This window comes from Moschus berezovskii, chromosome X (genome assembly GCF_049115385.1).
Source record: "Moschus berezovskii isolate FMDL1 chromosome X, NW_MosBer_1.0, whole genome shotgun sequence".
NCBI lineage: Eukaryota > Metazoa > Chordata > Mammalia > Artiodactyla > Moschidae > Moschus > Moschus berezovskii.
The window spans coordinates 8,275,762-8,295,869 of record NC_142488.1 but is presented as its reverse complement, the minus strand read 5'-3'; the positions used below and the strand labels follow the sequence as shown (position 1 = coordinate 8,295,869).

Here is a 20,108-nt window from a genome sequence, read left to right as displayed (position 1 = left end):
CGAACTCATGTTTACCAGGGGGAAAGGGTGGGAGAGAGACAGACCGACTGGGAAGGTAGGGATGGACATGCACACACAGCTATATTTAAAACGAATAGCCTACGGAGACTTACTGTACAGCCCAGGGAACTGTTTAGTATTCTACAGCAACCTAAATGGGAAAAGAATTTGAAAAGCAACAGACACATGTACGTGTATACAGAATCACTCTGCTGTATCCATGAAACTAAGGCATTACTGTTAATCAACTATGCGCCAATTTAAAAAAAAAAAAGGTCCCCACTGTCAGAAGCAACACAAACTATAACGCACGCAAGAAAAAATACAAATGCACAGATAATGACACACGATAAGTTCAACTCTGCTAGTCACCAAGGAAATGCAATGAAACAGATTTGCCTGTCAAGTCACAGATTTAAAAAAAAAAAAAAAGTTTTTAATTTATTTATTTGGCTGCCTGGAGTCTTTGTTGCGGCATGTAGCACTCAATCCCCCCAATCAGGGATCGAACCCGTGTCCCCCTGCATCGCAAGGCAGTTTCTTAACCCCTGGACCACCAGGGGAAGTCCCAAAGCTTTTCCAAAAGACTGCTTGGCAATTCCACATCCGGACTGTCCTCCTAAGGAAATGAATGAGAGCAGGAGTATTTCACCACGTCTGCCTGCTGCGGTAGGCATTTTCCACTGGGAAAGACTGGGAACACATCCCTGCAAGTCCACGCTGTTCCCACTGGGCGCCCAGATCTTAAAGAATGCCAGGCCCCACAGGTGTACAAGGAAGAAAAAAAAAAAAAGCTGTTTACATCAAGTATATAAAGTGTGATCACATGTCCCAAAGGGGATGTGATCCTGAGGACAATTTTCACGGTCTTCCTTCTGCCTTCCAGAACTTCCATATGTTTTTATATCTTCTGTATTCACATTTTGGGGGGGGCCATACAACTCGGCATGTGGGATCTTAACTCAACTGGGGATCAAACCTATTCTCGCCTGCCGTGGAAGGTGAGAGTCTTAACCACTGGGCTGCCAGGGAAGTCCCTCTGCTTTTAATAAAAATGCTCTAATATTAGTAACAGATTTTTTTTTTTCTTTTTTAAAGAAGGAAATGTTACTAAAGGCTACAGAACAGCCTAGGGAACCATACCCCCAAATACGTATAAATCCTGGGCTCTCTGAAACAAACCTATAAAATAAGGGGCCACTTCTGAACTCTGGAAAACTGTGTGGGAAAAGATATTAAAATACAGTTATGGCTTCCCTGGTGGCTCAGACAGTAAAGAATCCGCCTGCAAGGCGGGAGACCTGGGTTCGATCCCTGGGTTGGGAAGATACGCTGGAGAAGGGATTGGCAATCCATGCCAGTATTCTTGCCTGGCAAGAATCCACTAGACAGAGGAGCCTAGCGGGGGGCCTACAGTCCACCGGGTCACAAAGAGTCAAACAGCACTGAGTGACTAATACTTTCACTTTCAGAATAGCATTAGCATCTCTGTAAATGAAGAGAAAACCCTCTGCTTTACGCGTCTCCCTTTTAGCACAATGCAGGTGACCCCAAATTTTGAAAATACCATATCTCAGAATATTGTCTGATTGTTACTCAGCTGAACCATATTTAGAAGCAGGGTATTTACTCCATAGGGTTCAGATATTTACTGTATATGAAACTTTTACTTTATTCCTCTATGTCTGTCAATTACATGTATTATGTGTGCACGAGCTGCACGACTACATATGCATACACGCGTGTGTGAATATACATATAAGATGCATGTGTGTATACATATATGTGCAGGTGTGTCTGTATGTATACGCGTTACTTTCCTTGAATTTCCAGTTATTCTACTTAAAAAAATTGCACACTTTATTATTATTCTGGCTGAGTCACAAGGCATGTGAAACCTCAGTTGCCTGAACCAGGGACGGAACCCACACCCCCCTGCCTTGGAAGGCAAAATCCTAACCACTGGACCACCAGGGAAGCCCCACTGTTATTTTATTTTGAATGGCCTCCAAATATGTTTAAGAGCCCACTGGCTGGACTTTAACAGTCCTTACATAACACAGGGCAGGTAAAGCTGCACCCAAGAGAACTTCATTTGCTAGCAGCTAACTTGATCACAGAACACCTAAGTAGGTGTATCTGGCAAGCACACTTCCAATGCATCAAGCACCTCTTGCAGACAGAAAAGGCAAGTCTGCTGACAAGAGCCCATTTTATCTATAAACGGATCTCAAAGATAACACACACAAGTCTGTGTGTGTGTGTGAGATATAAGTCTTCACTCACATGGATATCGGTAGCAAATGACCACAACAAGACAACCCACGGATCTGAATGTGTTACGTAAGGGGAATTTAAGCTCCTGGCTTCTCTCCCTGAGAATCGAAAATGATCACGGCTGAATGGGTCCTCAGAAATCATTTAACCCCAACTCCCTACTTCACGGATGAAGAAACAGAAGGTCACATCCACGTGGGCTTGGGACCTGTGTCCGCAGCCTCGCAGCCTGCCTAAGAGGTGTCCGCATCTGTCTCGCTGCCCCGGAAACCCACGTGGCAATTCCTCCGCACTGTACTGCTGGTGTGCTGGCCCCGAAGACGTGACAGCAAGGGAGAGAGCAGGTCTGGCATCCGATACAGGTCGACACACACGCTGTGCTGGTCTGCAGAACCTTTCATCACCAGACGCACTAGGAGCCAACAGGAACCCCCACCCAGACAAACGTCCAGCCACACGGCAGGCGAGGACTTCCCAATAGGAAGCTGTGTGAATCCACACTGCAATGGATGACCAACAAAGACCTGCTGGACAGCACAGGGAACTCTGCTCGGGGTCATGTGGCAGCCTGGATGGGAGGGGAGTTTGGGGGTGGAGAATGGATACAGGTATCTGGATGGCTGAGTCCCTTTGCTGTCCGCCTGAAACCAACACAGCATCGTTAATCAGCTATACTCCAGTACAAAATAAAAAGTTAAACACACACACACACACACACACAGAAGCTGTGTGAATCCACTCTCTTGAGCACCCGTTTGCTTCCTATAAAGTGAACATGTAGTCCACATTGTGAGGTCCAAGATATACAGGTGAGAAGCCTTTGTGAACCTTTAAGGAACAAAATCCTGAGGATTCTCAGAGTCTTTAAAGGTGAAAAACTACCTAACTTCGGGCTCTCTTGAGACATCCAGGGACGTCTACAGGCCCTCCCAGAATCGGCTTGTCTGTTGAACCTACTGGACGGAAAGTCGGAAAACACGAATAGCCACGGACCGGGGAGAGGCAGGCTCACCCTGGCGGACACATCACGCCAGCTCTTTGTTTCTAGTGCTTCCCCACCGACAGCTTGCTAAATTTTCATGCGTACAAGAGGAGGTGAAATCAAGGCAGTGAGGAGTAAAGCAAATGCATGCTGAGGGCCACACGGAGTATTAGCTTCCCCAACCTGCAAAACCCCAATGCGGCTGGAAGAACAGTCAGTTCATGCCAAACACCCACCCCGTCGGCATACATTTACAGGGTCACGTGTCACCCAAGCTGGGCAGGACAAGCCTCATCCAACCTGTATGGTCAACACCCACATGGATGGCCATTTCTAACACTCCTTTTAAAAAAAATTATTTTTAATTGGAGGATAATTGCTTCACAACATTGTATTAGCTTCTGCTAGACAACAATAGGAATCCGCCACGTGTATACATAGATCCCCTCTCTCCTGAATCTCCCTCACATCCCCCATCCCAGCCCTGAAGGTCATCACAGAACACCGAGCAGAGCTCCTTGTGTTATATGGTGGCTATTTTACCCATGGTATGATATATATGCTAATACTCCTTTAATAAATGGCTTTTCTGTAAGGGGTATATGTTTGTTAGGGGTGTGTGTGTGTGTGTGTGTGTCTGTGCGCGCCTGTGTGTGTGTCTGTGTGCGTGTGTGCGCCTGTGTGTGTGTGTCTGTGTGTGTGTGTCTGTGTGCGTGTCTGTGTGTTTACACATGAGAGAGACTTAAAGGATGAAATGTCTCTCCATTACGCTTGAAAGAAAGAAGCACAGAGACGTCCAAGTTTCTAGCATCCGGAAAATATGCTTCTGCAACGTAATGATAAATATATATAAATATTTCTAATATACACCCTCCAAGATTCTGGTTTCCAAGGGAAAAGAAACTATGTCTATACCGTTCATCACAACTCGACCCGATCTTTTATGTATTTTATGCCAAGGTAACATATCATTTTCCCTTCATTCATCGTGTAGGTCTTCAGACAATGTATACGGCAGCAGGTTGTTATGAAGGCTGCCAGGTAGTTTTCTGAAAACCTCCCTCCAAACCCCCTTTCCCCTCGACGCTTCACTAGGCATGACCGCCACTTCAGGCATGATCCACTTTCAAGAAGACTCCCACCCAGGGGAGTCGGTTCCTGCAGACCCAGACTGCGGCAGTTTCTCTCTGTGAAAACGGCGTCTTCCCGCCACACACACCAAAGTGTGCTTGAGCAAAGCAGAACCGTTTCAATCACTTAGAAATACAGCCAAAATTGGTAACACCTTTCATTTATCACAATAAAAAAGGCAGAAAAAAAACAAAAACCCAAAAAAACCCAATCCCATGGCACATATGCAGCAAAACGCGGTAAAGACTGCATGTCTCTCGATGGACACAAACAAACAAGAGCACAAATCCAATCATTGCAAAATGCTCAAAACCAACCTCAAGCACTCAGGTCTATTTACATTATATGTTTTTCACTGCAGTCAGCAGGCTAGGAGCGAATTCACCCACCAAGCATTTTTTTTCATGACTCAACATGCACATCTGATTTCCCTGCCTTAACCGCCCCCATTCTGCTGTGGCTGACTCACCATTTCCTTTCTCCATCCACATTCAAAGCCTCCTGTTGTGAAAATGCTTATTTCTCGCTGTTATGGAAAAAGAAAAAAGGGCACAGCAAGCAAGCATCTTCACGCAGGGCTGGAGCCCTCCGCCAGCCTCCTGGGGGACCCGTGGGGACCCTTGGGCTAGGGAAGCAGGTCTGCAGATCCCACTGAGGCGCGCGCCCCCGACCAATGCCAAGGGCTCCCAGTCACCCCTGCTCGCTGTCAGCAGCGCAGTCCCAAGAGCGCACGTGTCTACTGGCGCGCGCATACACACACACATACACACACAGTACAGGCTCACGTGCCTGCACGCAGTCTGAGCTCCACCGGACCCTGCACCCCCTATCTGCACGATTTAACCATCGGGCAGAACGATACGCAGGGAGAGCGCGTGCCGGTCTCCCCCAGATCCACCCCACCCCCACCCCTCCCCCCACTCCGGCCCCGACCCCCCGAGCTGGCAACTTGCTCTTCAAGGCAGGAGAACAAAAGGGGCGCGAGCAGCTTGCAAGCCTGGAAGGCAGCCTTGCCCTGCAGACGCCCGGAGATGGGGGTGGCGGGAGTACCCGGCTGGCTTACCCGCGCTCCGCCCGCCGCCAGCGCGCCCGGCCGCCCGACTGCGTCCGCTGCCGCCTCGCGATGGGCAAGTCCACGCAGGCTCCCTCCGACTGCAACCCGGGGGGCCTCCGGGCTCCCCAGTGACTTCAGTGGCAAATCCCGAGGCCAAACCCCGAAAGCCTGGCTCCTCTTTTTATCACTTCAAAGTGATAGGAAACAGGGAAGAAAAAAAGCCTGCCTGTTACGCAGCTCCAGCTCTGGCCACTCGCCTTATATCCTCTAACTTGTGCCCGTTCAATCTCACAACCTTAAGGTCAGGCGGAACAATGAAGTTGAAAAGAAAAAATACCAAAGCCAACATTCAATAGCCCATTTCGAATCTATCTGTGTTTTGGGGGTTTATTACACACTCAGCAGGAACGCGCTCAGAACAAGTAACAAGAGTGTCTCCGGAAGTTTTACTGCCTAGAAGGCATTGTGTGTGCAGACCACCAAGGGGTCACAGGCTGACCCTGACTTCCCCAACCCATCCCTTCACAACGATCTGTATTTAAAGTCCCTGCACCACCCTCCCCAGGCAGCCTGAGACCTTGGGTGCTCACCAACCCCCCAAACACACAAGAAGTGCCCCCAACCAGGGTCCCTAACAGCCCCTTCCCACACAGACTGCCTTGACCCTCTCCAGCCCAGCACTTCTTACCCTTCAGGTCCAAGGTTCGCCACCCACTTCAACCTCTTCAAAACGTACCCCAATTAACTTTCCACTCTCCCTCACTGAAACAAACAACCCACAGCACTTTGCCATATCCCCTGAATTTTCGGCTCCCCTGGTGGCTCAGACAGTAAAGAATTGCCTGCAGTGCAGGGGATCCGAGTTCAATCCCTGGGTTGGGAAGATCCCCTCTAGAGAAGAGAATGGCAATCCATTCCAGTACTCTTGCCCGGGGAAATTCCATGGACAGAGGAGCCTGGTGGGCCAGAGTCCATAGGGTTGTAACAAGTCAGACACAACTGAGAGACTAACACACACATATGGCTATTTTAACTAAAAGTGACTTTCTTTTTGCACCTGCTTGATCTTAGGCACTTCTATTGTTGTTACCGGAGAAGGCAATGGCAAGCCACTCCAGTGCTCTTGCCTAGAAAATCCCATGGATGGAGGAGCCTGGTGGGCTGAAGTCCATGGGGTCGCTAAAGGTCAGATGCGACTGAGCGACTTCACTTTCACTTTTCACTTTCACACATTGGAGAAGGAAATGGCAACCCACTCCAGTGTTCTTGCCTGGAGAATCCCGGGGACGGGGGAGCCTTGTGGGCTTCCGTCTATGGGGTCACACAGAGTCGGACACGACTGAAGTGACTTAGCAGCAGCAGCAGCAGCATTGCTGTTACACACATCAAACTTTTACATAAATCTGCAAGGAAGGTCCTTGCTATGTTTATCTCCAGGCCAGCATACTAGTGAGTGAAAGTCACTCAGTCATATCCGACTCTTTGCCGCTATCAAGTCCATGGGATTCTCCAGACCAGAATACTGGAGTGGGTAGCTTTTCCCTTCTCCAGGGGATCCTCCCAACCCAGGGATCGAACCAGTGTCTCCTGAATTGCAGGCGGATTCTTTACCAGCTGAGCCACAAGGGAAGCCAAATAATGTATTAAGTAAGTATGCTATTCACCCCCATTAAATTTTAATAAAATAGAATTCACCCACTCAAAGAATGTCCTAATGTCACAGTAAGTTGGGAATTGCTGAGGCAAGCCACAAATATCAGGAAGCAAACTAAAGACAGGTGGGCATGAAAGAATTCTGATGCTGACAAGGCAACCAAGTATGTGAAGTAAGTCTATGCAGATGCTGAATATAAAAGTTAATATTTGGGAACTCTGCGGTTTACATGTTGCTGTTTAGTCGCTAAGTCACATCTGACTCTCGTGACCCCTTGGACTGTCGTCCACCAGGCTCCTCTGTCCATAGGATTCTCCAGGCAAGCCTATTGGAGTGGATTGCCATTTCCTTCTCCAGGGGATCTTCCTGACCCAGGGATCGAACCTGGGCCTCCTGCATCGGCAGGCGGATTGCCGGGAGCCAGCGAGGGAAATCCTACCCGTGGCAAAGGTCAACTGGGGAAGAGGCCTGACGGGCAAAGGCTAATCAGGACTCGAGGAGCCCCCTGGACTTACCTGAGCATCTACCCCAAAGAAAACCGGAATCTGACTGCTTTACTATCTTACGCCTCTTACCAAGTCCTCTAATACTTACGGGGGCTTCCCCCCAACCACCTTTCTCTGAAAACATTAATTCAGAGCTGTAGTTTAAAAGTTCTCCTCGGCTTAATAGGAGAGTTCCAATCCAAGCCCTTCTGATAGCTTTCTAACTTGCATGACAAGTTTGTCCGGGCTCTTACAACTATGAGTGTGACTGTTTATAGCCTCCCAGCCATGCAAGGACAGAAAGCCTAATATTCTAAAATACAGGAATCTGTTGCAGAAGTTAAAATCATTATAGTAGTACTAAAAAAGATTTCATTGTTGAATCAATGCTTGCTGCAAAGTTTCCTCTATCTATTGTATCCTTGGAAATATATTAATCACATATAGAGAATATAAGTAGTAGCCTTTGATTTAACCACATCAGATCTTAAGTTAATAAGTTCCTTTCTTGCAGCTCACTACACCGGTGCCTTATAGGAATGTAACTTTGTTATGCACCTAACTTTAGGAAAGTCACCTTAAAAGAAAAGTCTTTTACTTGCTAACTAACCTATTGTCAGGAGAAGAGGGCCATAAAACTGTTAGCAGGCCCCCTGGCCAGAAGATAATGTAAACCACCTAAAAACTTTTATTACGAGATACACAAAAATAAGCCCTGATCCTGATAAGGGTCAAGACTGTTGACCCCACGCGATTTTGGCGTGAATCTATACCTCCCTTTGTCTGTTTCTTATGCGCATAACTTAGGGTATAAAAGCAACACTGGAAAATAAAGTTTTGGGCCTTGCTCACTGAAGCTTGGTCTCCCCGTGTCGTTCTTTCTCTTTTTCCATCCTTTTCTCTATTCTCCTTTTTCTGGTTGAGATCCTTGGAGCGCTGGGCCCTCTGAGTTTACTTATCTGCCTGGGCTTCTAAGACCCACTCGAGGGGGTGACCTGGTGGGGTGCCTCCAGTGATTCGAGAGGGCGCCTGCGGCCTACGTAAACAGAGCAAACCCCATGCTGGGGTTTTACTGGTTTCCAGCGTAAACCAAGGAATCATCAGCCCCTGTCTCTCTTTTTCTCTCTCTCTCTCTCTCTCTGACGCCGACGCCGTTCATCCCGAGGATACCCTGGGCCATATCGAGGCTGGACCCCGATAGCGGATCTTTACTGATGGAGTCACTAGGGAAGCCATGTTCCGGGGAAGACTAGTTATTGGAACGTTATTAGCAAGCTTAGCTGGCTTTATGTAACCACACGGAAAAGAACAGAGTAGATTTGAACCTATTTTCTGCCCCCAAAGCCCATAGTCTTCACACTTTTTTTTTAAGTAATTTTATTTATTTTTGGTGATGCTGTGTCTTCATTGCTGCAGACTTTCTCTAGCTGCAGTGATCAGGGGCTACTCTCTAGTTGTGGCATGTGGCCTTCTCATTGGGGTGACTTCTCTTGTTGTAGAGCATGGGTTCTAGGGCACACGAATTTCAGCACTTGCAGCTCCTGGGTTCTAGAGGACTGGCTCAATAGTTGTGGCTTAGCTGCTCCGCGGCACGTGAGATCTGCCTGGCTAGGGATCGAACCCGTGTCTCCTGCACTGACAGGTGGATTCTTTACCACTGAGCCTCCAGGGAGGCCCCTGCACACTGATTTTCATCTCCACGCTTTATTTTACCAAGCCCAGGACCCATCACTACCCAAGGGCACCATCCACCCAAGGCCAGCCGCATATCTCAGAGCAGAACCCAAGGCCGTCCATATTAACAGGCATCCAGGAAAAGCCTGGCGGCTGAGAGGGACTCCATCACACTTACTGCTCCCAAAGGTGTGTTCCTGGGGGCTTCCTTGGGCGGTCCAGGGGCTAAGACTCCACGTTCCCAAGAAAGGGACCCAGGTTCAATCCCAGGTCAGGGAACTAAGATCCCACATGCCGCCCCTAAGAGTTTGCATGCCCCCCATTAAAGATCCCACGTGCCGTGGTTAAGAGCTGGTGCAGCCAAATAAATGAGGTTCGCACCTGACATTTACAAGCTAACTCGAAATGCCGTGAGGAAAGCTACTCCAATACTTCCTTTCGGAATGCTTTTAGATTTACAGAAAAATTACAAGAGGAGAAGGTTCCCTACACCCGTTTCCTCTGCTGTCAATACATTAGTGCGTTTGCCATAATTGTATGCCCTAATTAGTACAATTGCCATAACTGCCATTAGTACATCTGACTAAACTGCTAAGTCGTGTCCTACTCTTTGCGACCCCTGGGACTGCAGCACGCCAGGCTTCCCTGTCCTCTGCTATCTCTAGGAGTTTACTCAAACTGAGTCCACTGAGTCAGTGATGCCATCCAACCAACCTCATCCTCTGTCGTCCCCTTCTCCTTACCCTAACTCCCGTCTTGGTGCATTAACTGGAGTCCACCCTGTATTCACACTTTCCTCATTCTCCCCTACTATTCTCTCCATGTTCCAGGACACCCCATTTCATTCACCAGTCATAGGCTCCTCCCATCCAAACGACAGCCTGTGAGACCAACCTTGTTTTCCAGGCCCTCTGCAGTTTCCAGAAGGACCGTGCAGGCATTTGCAGAATGTCTCAGCTGGGATCTGTCTGATGTTTCTGTCCTGACGACCAACCCAGGAGTTGTGGATTTGAGGGGCGGGAGGAGTTGGAGAACACAGAAATGAAACGTCCTTCTTACCCTCAAATACAAGGACCATGCTGTCAATACAATGATCTCTACGGATGAGCTGGCCGGGTTAGCTACACCAGCTTTTCTGCGGTCACACGGCCTCACCCCACCGTTTCACCCCGGCCCCTGTGGAAGGAGCTCACCAAATGCAGCCCGAAGTATAAGACAGAAGGGCTCTACTCTCCTCAATGTACCTCATCCCACCCCCCAAGGGCAGAAGACCTACAGAGATTCAGAACTTTTCTGTACAGATCTCTTTCTTCCACTTCTAAAGTACTATCACTTATGTCTATTGGTGTGGACTCAGGGATCATTTATTATTATTTTTTTAATGTTTATTTCAAAACTTGGTTTATTTTTGGCTGTGCAGAGACGAGCTGACTCACTGGAAAAGACTCTGATGCTGGGAAGGATTGAAGGCGGGAGGAGAAGGGGACGACAGAGAATGAGATGGCTGGATGGCATCACCGACTCGATGGACCTGAGTTTGAGTGAACTCCGACAGTTGGTGACAGACAGGGAGGCCTGGCGTGCTGTGATTCATGGGGTCGCAAAGAGTCGGACACGACTGAGCAACTGAACTGAACTGAGGGTCTTCACTGCTGCACGGGCTTTCTCTGGCTGTGGCAAGTGTGGGTTACTCTCCAGTTAGGGCACGTGGACTACTCACTGTTAGTGGTTTCTATAATTGTCAATCACAGGTTCCAGGGCTCCTGAGCTCCAGAGCTCAGTAGCTGCGACGCACAGGCTTAGTTGCTCCATGGCAAGTGAGATCTTAGTTCCCGGACTGGGGATCGAACCTGTGTGCCCAGCACAGCAAGGCAGCTTCTTAACCACTGGACCATCAGGGAAGCCCAGGGATATATTATACACTTCTTTATGTACCACTTGATTTCACAGCAGTTTTGTGTGTGTGTGCACGCACAGGAAGAGAGTGTGTGTGCGCGTGTGTGCGTGTGTGTACTTCCTTACTTTTTGGGCACAACACACTGCAGACTTCATTTTGTATACTCCCAGCCCGTTCCTCCAAGGAGCCCTGGATCTTTTAATGCAAAAGCAAAGACATCATTTTGCCGACAAGGGTCCATCTAGTCAAAGCTACAGTTTTTCCAGTAGTCACCTTCAGATGTGAGAGTTGGACCATAAGGAAGGCTGAGCACTGAAGAACTGATGCTTTCGAACTGTTGTGTCGGAGAAGACTCTTCAGAGTCCCTTACAGCAAGGAGATACAACCAGTCCATCCTAAAGGAGATCAGTGCTGAATACTCATTGGAAGGACTGATGCTGAAGCTGAAACTCCAATATGTTGGCCACCGGATGCAAAGAACAGACTCATTTGAAAAGACCGTGATGCTGGGAAAGATTGAAGGTGGGAGGAGAAGGGGACGACAGAGGATGAGATGGTTGGATGGCATTACCAACTCAATGGACATGAGTTTGAGTAAGCTCCGAGAGTTGGTGATGGACAGGGAGGCCTGGCGTGCTGCAGTCCATGGGGTTGCAGAGAGTCAGACACGACTGTCATTTTCACTTTCATATTAGAAACCAGAATCTGGCAGCTGCTTCTGCACTAGGAAATCCATTTTTAAGAGAAGACCCTCAATGAATGATTTCTAAAGAGAAAGTATTTTTATCATGTTAAGGTTTATCATCGGGTTTTCCTACACCCATGTTTCCTATAATGAGGCCAACTTATCAGGCATATAAGATGCTCAGAGCTTACGCGTGGCTAACGCCATTAAGACTCAAAGTTGTAAATACCTGTAATAAGTGGAACACACATCTGCTTTTACCTGATAAGACACGTGTGCCCTTGGAAAGTCCACAAGTAAGAAGACAACAGAACATGGTAAGCACCCTGGCACACATACATCCCAAAGGAACTGTTCTCTGATCTTAGCCCCTCAGACGAGCTTGGTGAAGCCTCAAACCATACCCAAGTTCACTCCACATGAACGGAGACCTTATGGTCTGTGAATCCCAGAAAGGAGGTTCCACTCTCAGCATCTTTCCGCTGTCTTATTACATGTCCTTGCTGTGAACGGGCCACAGCCACGTTAACCGAGCCAGAGACCAGTGAAATGAAAATGATGAGAGGCGTGGCTATCAACATTGCACAGAACAACGTCAGAAACATCTGGACGGACGACCACACGGGCCCCACCTTCCGTCCAGGAAGGGTCCTCACTGAACCCCATCCTTTAGCCCCCTGGCCAAGTCCCAGGGCTGGCAAGTCCTCTCTGTCTGGGCTTTATGGGAGCACAGGCGCACCCAGCCCTTCAGGGACCGTCCACGCCTGCTCCCAGGTCACAACGGCAGAGCTGTCGGCATGACGGGAACACTGAGCTCCTCAAGGGTTCCAAAGTGTTTACCGTCTGATCCTTTGCAAACCTTGTTGACCTCTGAGCTGGAGCCGAGACTCTCAGATTGGAGTCACACACAATCTTGTTTCTTTTTTTTTTTTTAATTTGTTTCTAACCTCCCAACAGAAATTTTATACCAAAGTGGGTGTAACTAATTTACATGCTCACCATCAATACATAGAAATTCTATTGATCTACACAGAACACCTGGTCTCAGCTGGATTAAACGTGTGACAATCTAATGAGTGAAAAGCAGCATTTATTGCAGTCTTTTTTTTTTTAGGGGAAGAGCAGGAATCCCACAGAGTTTATTCGTGACAAGAATGAAAATCCCATACAGAGGATTAACTTGAGATAATAGCATTTCATCAAACCAACTATACAATATTCATGTGAGCAAAATCCCAACTACAATTTAACAGACCAAGCAAAGGAGGTGGATAATATACGTTGAAACTGTGAGGACTGGCTATATTTACTTTTAATTAAAACACCCCAAGTGTGTTCACTGCATGATGCAGTTTGCTAAATTTGTGAACTCAAGGCAGAAATTGGCTGCTATATGTCAGGTATGGTGCTAAGCTAGTCATTAAAATAATTACATGAGAACTATTATTATCCCCATTTTTACAAATAGGGTAATAGTGATATGGAAATAACTTTCTCTGTTTTGAAAGAGAGCCCATGTCTCTGATAGAATTCAATCTTATTTCTAAACCCAAAGCCGTTCTCACTTTCCCTGCAAGATATACAATAAAAATGGAAGAGATTAATGAATATACAAGAATGCTTTCAGTTCAGTTCAGTTGCTCTGTCATGTCCGACTCTTTGTGACCCCGTGAACTGCAACACTCCAGGCTTGCCTGTCCATCGCCAACTCTTGGAGCTTGCTCAAACTCACGTCCATCGAGTCGATGATGCCATCCAACCATCTCATCTTCTGTCATCCCCTTCTTCTTTAGCCTTCAATCTTTCCCAGCATCTGGGTCTTTCCCAGTGAGTCAGTTTTTTGCATCAGGTGGCCAAAGTATTGTAGTTTCAACGCGAGCATCAGTCCTTCTAATGAATATTCAGGACTGATTTCCTTTATGATTGACTGGTTTGATTTCTTTGCAGTCCAAGGGACTCTCAAGAGTCTTCTCCAGCACCACAGTTCAAAAGCATCAAAACTTCAGCACTCAGCTTTCTTTATAGTCCGACTCTCACAACCATATATGACTACTGGAAAATTGCTTTAAATGTATTAAAGAATGCTTTAAACAATAATATTTTTCTCTGAAGCACCTCTTCCTAAAGGTATTTTTCTGTGAATTACCTAAAGTGGTGTTTCATGGTATTTCGGCAGATGAATGAGAATTCCTTTGCTATCACTGCCAGAAAGGGTTAAATTATGAGTCCCACCATCACAATAAATATATAACATTGATATAAATCACTATATGACATATATTCATATTAAAAGGTAATTCTGTTGTAGAAAACAATAATTCCTGGATCGTCTGTTTGAATGAATTGCTACAATTTCAATTAACCCTAAAAATGCAAGGTTTAGGGCTGCCAATCCCTCACAGTTAAATATCCATGTATAATATTTGACTCCCTCCAAACCTGACTATTAATAGCCCTTTCTTGATTAGAAAGCTTATAGATGTAAATATACAAATTCATCAAATTATAGATTTATTACAATCAGCATTGCCATACCAATAATTTCACTGTAAATCCAAAGTTTAACTTCAAATTTGAATCAAACAATAAATTATTAAGCTAGAGTTAGATTCAAGGTAAGTATTTATATAATTTCTTTTTTGTGTGTGATTCTTTTTTTTTTAATTTTTATTTTTTATTGGAGGCTAATTATTTTACAACATTATATTGGTTGGTTTTGCCATACATTGACATGAATCCACCTCGGGTGCACATGAGTTACCCCTCCCGAAACCCCTCCCATCTCCCTCCTCCCCTTATCCTCCCTCTGGGTCATCCCCCCATACCAGCCCCGAGCATCCTGTAACATGCATCGAACCTGAACTGGCGATGCGTTTCACATATGATAATATACATGTTTCAATGGCATTCTCCCAAACCATCCCACCCTCACCCTCTCCCACAGAGTCCCAAAGACTGTTCTATACATCTGTGTCTCTTTTGCTGTCTCGTATACAGGGTTATCATTTGCATCTTTCTAAATTCCATACATATGCGTTAGTACGCAGTCTTTGTTTTAAAACGGTATTCAAGGGCAGCTGATTTACCATGCTGTGCTAATTTCCGCTGTACAGCAAAGTGATTCAGCTATACCCATAAATACGTTCCTTCATATTCTATGTCATGATGGTTTACCACAGGATACTGAATACAGCTCCCTGTACTCCCAGGGATGGGGGAGCCTGGTGGGCTTCCGTCTATGGGGTCACACAGAGTCGGACACGACTGAAGTGACTTAGCAGCAGCAGCAACTTACAGTGAAGATGTATGTAATGAGCAAATGAATGGTGTTAGCACAGCTCAGCCTTCTCAAGCCTCTTAAAGCAGACTTCAGCTCATTTCAGTTGCTCAATCATGTCCGACTCCGTGCGACCCCATGGACCACAGCACGCCAGGCCTCCCTTTCCCTCACCATCTCCCGGAGCTTGCTCAAATGCACGTCCATCGAGTCGGTGATGCCATCCAACCATCTCATCCTCTGTCGTCCCCTTCCCCTCCTGTCTTCAATCTTTCCCAGCACCAGGGTCTTTCCAAATGAGTCAGCTCTTCACATCAGGTGGCCAAAGGATTGGCGCTTCAGCTTCAGCATCAGTCCTTCCAATGAATATTCAGGACTGACTCCCTTTACAACAGACTGGATCTCCTTGCTGTCCAAAGGACTCTCTCAAAGAATGTTCTCCAGCACCACAGTTCAAAAGCATCAGTTCTTCGGTGCTCAGCTTTCTTTGTGTGCCCTACAACAGGACCTTGTTTAGCCACGCTGTATAGAATAGTTTGCATCTTCTAACCCCAAACCCCTAATCCTTTCCTTCCCCACACTGACCCCCTCTGTTACCACAAATCTGTTCCCACATAACCTTATTTTATATTAAAAAAAAATTTTTTTTGTGGATTTCCAGCATTGATGTGATTTGAAAAACTGAGATTTTTCAAAAAGCTCATATACCCCAAAATTCACCCTCTGGCAGTGTGTCTGGTTTAGCAGCTTTTAGTAAATTCACAGCAGTGGGTAGCATCACCACCACCTCATTCCACAACGTTTCCATCTCCCCCACAGGAGCTCCAGAGCACTGGGACAGACGGCCATCCCCCCAACCTTCACCCACCTCCCCTGTGTCTCCACGGATCTGTTTGTCCCGGGCAGTATCTGCACGCAAACACATGCAATGAGAGGCTTTTTACAATATTGTTAAATACGTCGAGTTTCCTCATTTTTACAGCTCTTAGATGTAAAACGCAAAGTGTCAGCTACTCAGTCGTGTCTGACTCTCTCGGACCCCACGCACTGTTGATCGCCAGGCTCCTCTGTCCGTGGGACTGAGGACTGAGGCCACAGCACCGGGCTCCACCCCACAGGAATACTCTGCGGAACCTCCCAGAACAGAATCCTCTACAATTTTTCCCACATAGCAAGAGGTGGGGGTGAGGGTAGGGGTGGGGATGGGGATGGCTTCTGGATGATTCAAGCACATGGCATGTATGGTGCACTTTTTTTCTGTAATGATCCCATGTGATAAATAAAGGAAATACTTGTACCATAAAATTCCCTTGTGATAAATAAGGAAATGGTTGCACCACTCACCGTAATGTACAATCAGTGGGAGCAGTGAGTTTGTCTCTCTGCAACTAGATGGTCCCATCTGAGGGAGTGATGGGAGATATAGACAGCTGAAGGGTGCTGCTTACGTCCAGTCTCGTCCATAACTGGGCTTCTCTGGTGGCTCAGCTGGTAAAGAATTTGTGTGCAAGGCGGGAGACCTGGGTTCGATCCCTGGGTTGGGAAGATCCCCCGGAGAAGGGACAGGCTACCCACTCCAGTATTCTGGCCTGGAGAATCCCATGGACCGAGGAGCCTGGTGGGCTGCAGTCCATGGGGTCCCAAAGAGTCGGATACGACTGAGTACACACACAACACACTGCAGAAAACCCAACTTCACAAAGATGGAAATGGAAGCTGTTCCAAAAGCAGGCTGTTCAGTGCTTTTGTGGCAATCTCAGGATATTCCGCCTTGACTTGAATCCGGAACGTACGGACATTTGAAGTTGTCTCAAACATACTTTCAGGGACACCATCATTTGCTATCTCAGGCAGTAATGCCAGCGATGAGATGGGGCTGTAAATACAGATAAAGCTTTGGTCCTTCCCTCCCCTCTCCTGGTCAACTTCCTGCTCTGTGGCTGAGGGAGAGGGATGGGGGCTTCCTATATGGTCTGTAGCCAGCCTGGGGGTTGGTGACCCCCTGCTCTACAAGGCTCTCATGTGTGAGGGGCAAGAATCCAACGTGGTTAAAGCTTAGCTATCTCACAAGAGTTTAACACATGATAGCGGCCAACTTCCCTGGTGGCTTAGACGGTAAAGAGTCTGCCTTCAATGCAGGAGACCAGGATTTGATCCCTGGGTCGGGAAGATCCCCTGGAGAAGGGAATGGCAACCCACTCCAGTATTCTTGCCTGAAGAATCCCCTGGATGGAGGGGCCTGGCGGGCTATAGTCCATGGGGTCGCAAAGAGTCGGACACGACTGAGCGGCTTCAGTTTCTTTCTTTCGCGGTCAACAAGCTCGTGGTACCAAATTTGACATGCTGATGTCTCGGCTCCAAAAAGCAAGGAGAGCCTGCTGCTTCATTTACTGCCGGGTCAACTAAAATCAATATAAGTTCGGCAGTGGGGTCGTGCCAACGGACAATCATTTTCTGCCACGATCCAGAAGGAGCTGAGTCCCACCTCCATTCATGCTCTGGTTAACAGATCGGCAATTATAGGGTGTTAGTTGCTCAGTCCTGTCCGACCACGTAACATTAAAAAAGTGGACAGTTATGCGTCATCGCACCAGTTTTAAGCATGGGTGTCTTTCCTTCCCTCCTACGCTGGGAGTCCCTGTGAGGAAGGAACGTCTGTCCTACTTGATCCAGAACCAGAATTTTGAACCTCAGAAAAATGCTCTCAATTTGGAGAGTTGGGGGGAGAATGGATACATGGATATGTAGGGCTGACTTCCTTCCCTGTTCACCTGAAACTATCACATTGTTAACTGGCTGCAGTGAAAGTAAAGTCACTCAGTCGTGTCCGACTCTTTGTGACCCCGTGGACTGTAGCCCACCAGGCTCCTCCGTCATGGGATTCTCCAGGCCAGAATACTGGAGTGGGTTGCCATTTCTTTCTCCAGGGGATCTTCCCGACCCAGGGATCAAAGCTGGGTCTCCTGCATTGCAGACAGGCGCTTTACCATCTGAACCACCAGGGAAGCCCAATTGGTTATACTCCAATATAAGTTTTTTTTTAAGTTGTCAATTTGATTTACATGAATAATTATCTTGATACTCTTCCAGAACTCTAATAAATACAACAAAAAACAGTGTTCTGGTTAATAGATAAGCAATTAGAGGGCGTTAGTTGCTCAGTCCTGTCCGACTCTCTGTGACAATATAGCCCGCCAGGTTCCTCTGTCCATGGGACTGTCCAGGCAAGAATACTGGAGCGGGTAGCCATGTCCTTTGCAAAGGGATCTTCCCAACCCAGGGATTGACCCTGGGTGTTGCGCATTGCAGGCAGATCTGAGCCACCAGGGAAGCCCTTATACAGACTGTTTTACGCTAATTAATGCAAAACACTGGGCATCTTTAAATCTTTGCATTATAGATCTCAAAGGACAGTCCCTTGGCCTGGATTTTATTCTCAAATTTAAATGTTCTGAGGGCACTCTCTCTGTCCAGTTACTTCAGAAAATAAAACATTCTCCAAAAGCAGTTGACCCCGCCTTTTCGACATTCCCGTTCGAGAATTTCACTTGAGTCATGCTGCTCTTTAAAAGCCCACAGGATGATTCTGAAAATTGCTGGGTTGGTCGCGCAAAAGCAGAAAGCTTCTGGAAGTCACTCCCTCGGAGTGGTTACCCACTCACACAGCCTGCCAGAAGCCAAGACTGTGATACACAAAGCACATGATTCCCTCTCTCCCACCACCATCTCCCGTCACCCACCCCCAGCCTCTTCACCCCTTAGCTGCTGACTGTAACACACACACACACACGCACACACACTCCCGCCCCCATGTACAGTGAAGCCATTTATTACGACTCTGCACAGCAGAGGAGCTGAAGTCCAACCAGTGCAGCAAGCAGTGAGAGCTCTGCAGTTTAAAGGCCCGAGGCCAACGCCAGGGCAGGAGGGAAGCCCACCCGCGTGTGCTGTCGTGCAGGAACAAAGCCCTCCCACGTGTGCAGGATTGCCCGCAGCAGCCCCCCACCTCCCCGCAATGCGGCACGCTCGGGACTGCAGCAGAGCCAGGAGTCGCTCTGATCAAGATGACAGCTGGCGCTCCGCATGTGATCTGCTCAGAATCCAGGGTCACAGAGCCCCAACTGTGAAGCTCACTTCTGCACGTGGGTCCCTCACGGCTGCCGCGTCCCCACCAGCACACACAGACCACCATGCCCGCCCCCTCCGAGCCACCGTACCCTTGTACGATGCTGGCAGCAACCAGTGTTAGAGCCACATGAAACAAGACCCCGGTGTACCAGGCTGTCAAGAGCCTACATTCAACTCGGTCATTTCTGCGACACAGCCTTCAATTTTGAGGCTGATGTTTTAATCCGAGCAGCTCATCAACCCCCAGAGATCCTCAAGGCACAGGAAGATCTGCACTCAGTGACCCTACCGTGCACAAATCGGCTTCTATTTCTCCAACAGTGTTTTGTTTTTTTAAATATTTATTTGGCTGTGCCACGTCTTCAACTGCGGCACACAGGATGTAGTTCTCTGACAGAGGATGGAACCCAGGTCCCGCACACTGTGAGCTCCGTGTCCTACCCACTAGGCCACCAGGGAAGACCCTTTTATCAGCCGTTTTGCAAACAAGGTTAAAGCCCAGCTCCTGCAGTGACCTGCAATGCCCTCTCCTGCGATCCTCAGGGATGAGGGGCCACACAGTGGTGTGTATTTCACCTAATTCCACCCTCACTGCAGGAAGACGGCTACTCCAGACACATTTTAGAATCTGGGCACATAATCATGTTAACGCTGCGGCAAGCCCATTTTTTCATGATCTGACCTGCTCCGGGGGAGCTGACCGAGTTGATTTCTATTTTTAAAGCTCAAAATGAACTCATTAAAAAAGGCCTAACCCCCATCCTTTTAACAATCCTTCCAGGCAACCTGGATTCCCCAGCCAGCAACCCAGCTGCTCCCTAGTCGTTAAAGGGTCCCTTCAGCTTGCTGTTCTGCATAAAGCAT

General features: G+C 47.6%; 1 protein-coding gene across 2 annotated transcripts in view; it reads right to left on the bottom strand.

The window, feature by feature from the left end:
• The window catches only part of SHROOM2 (shroom family member 2), a 137,888-nt gene that overhangs the window by 20,923 nt on the left and 96,857 nt on the right, over window positions 1–20,108 (bottom strand). The gene's annotated exons all lie outside the window — the stretch shown is intronic.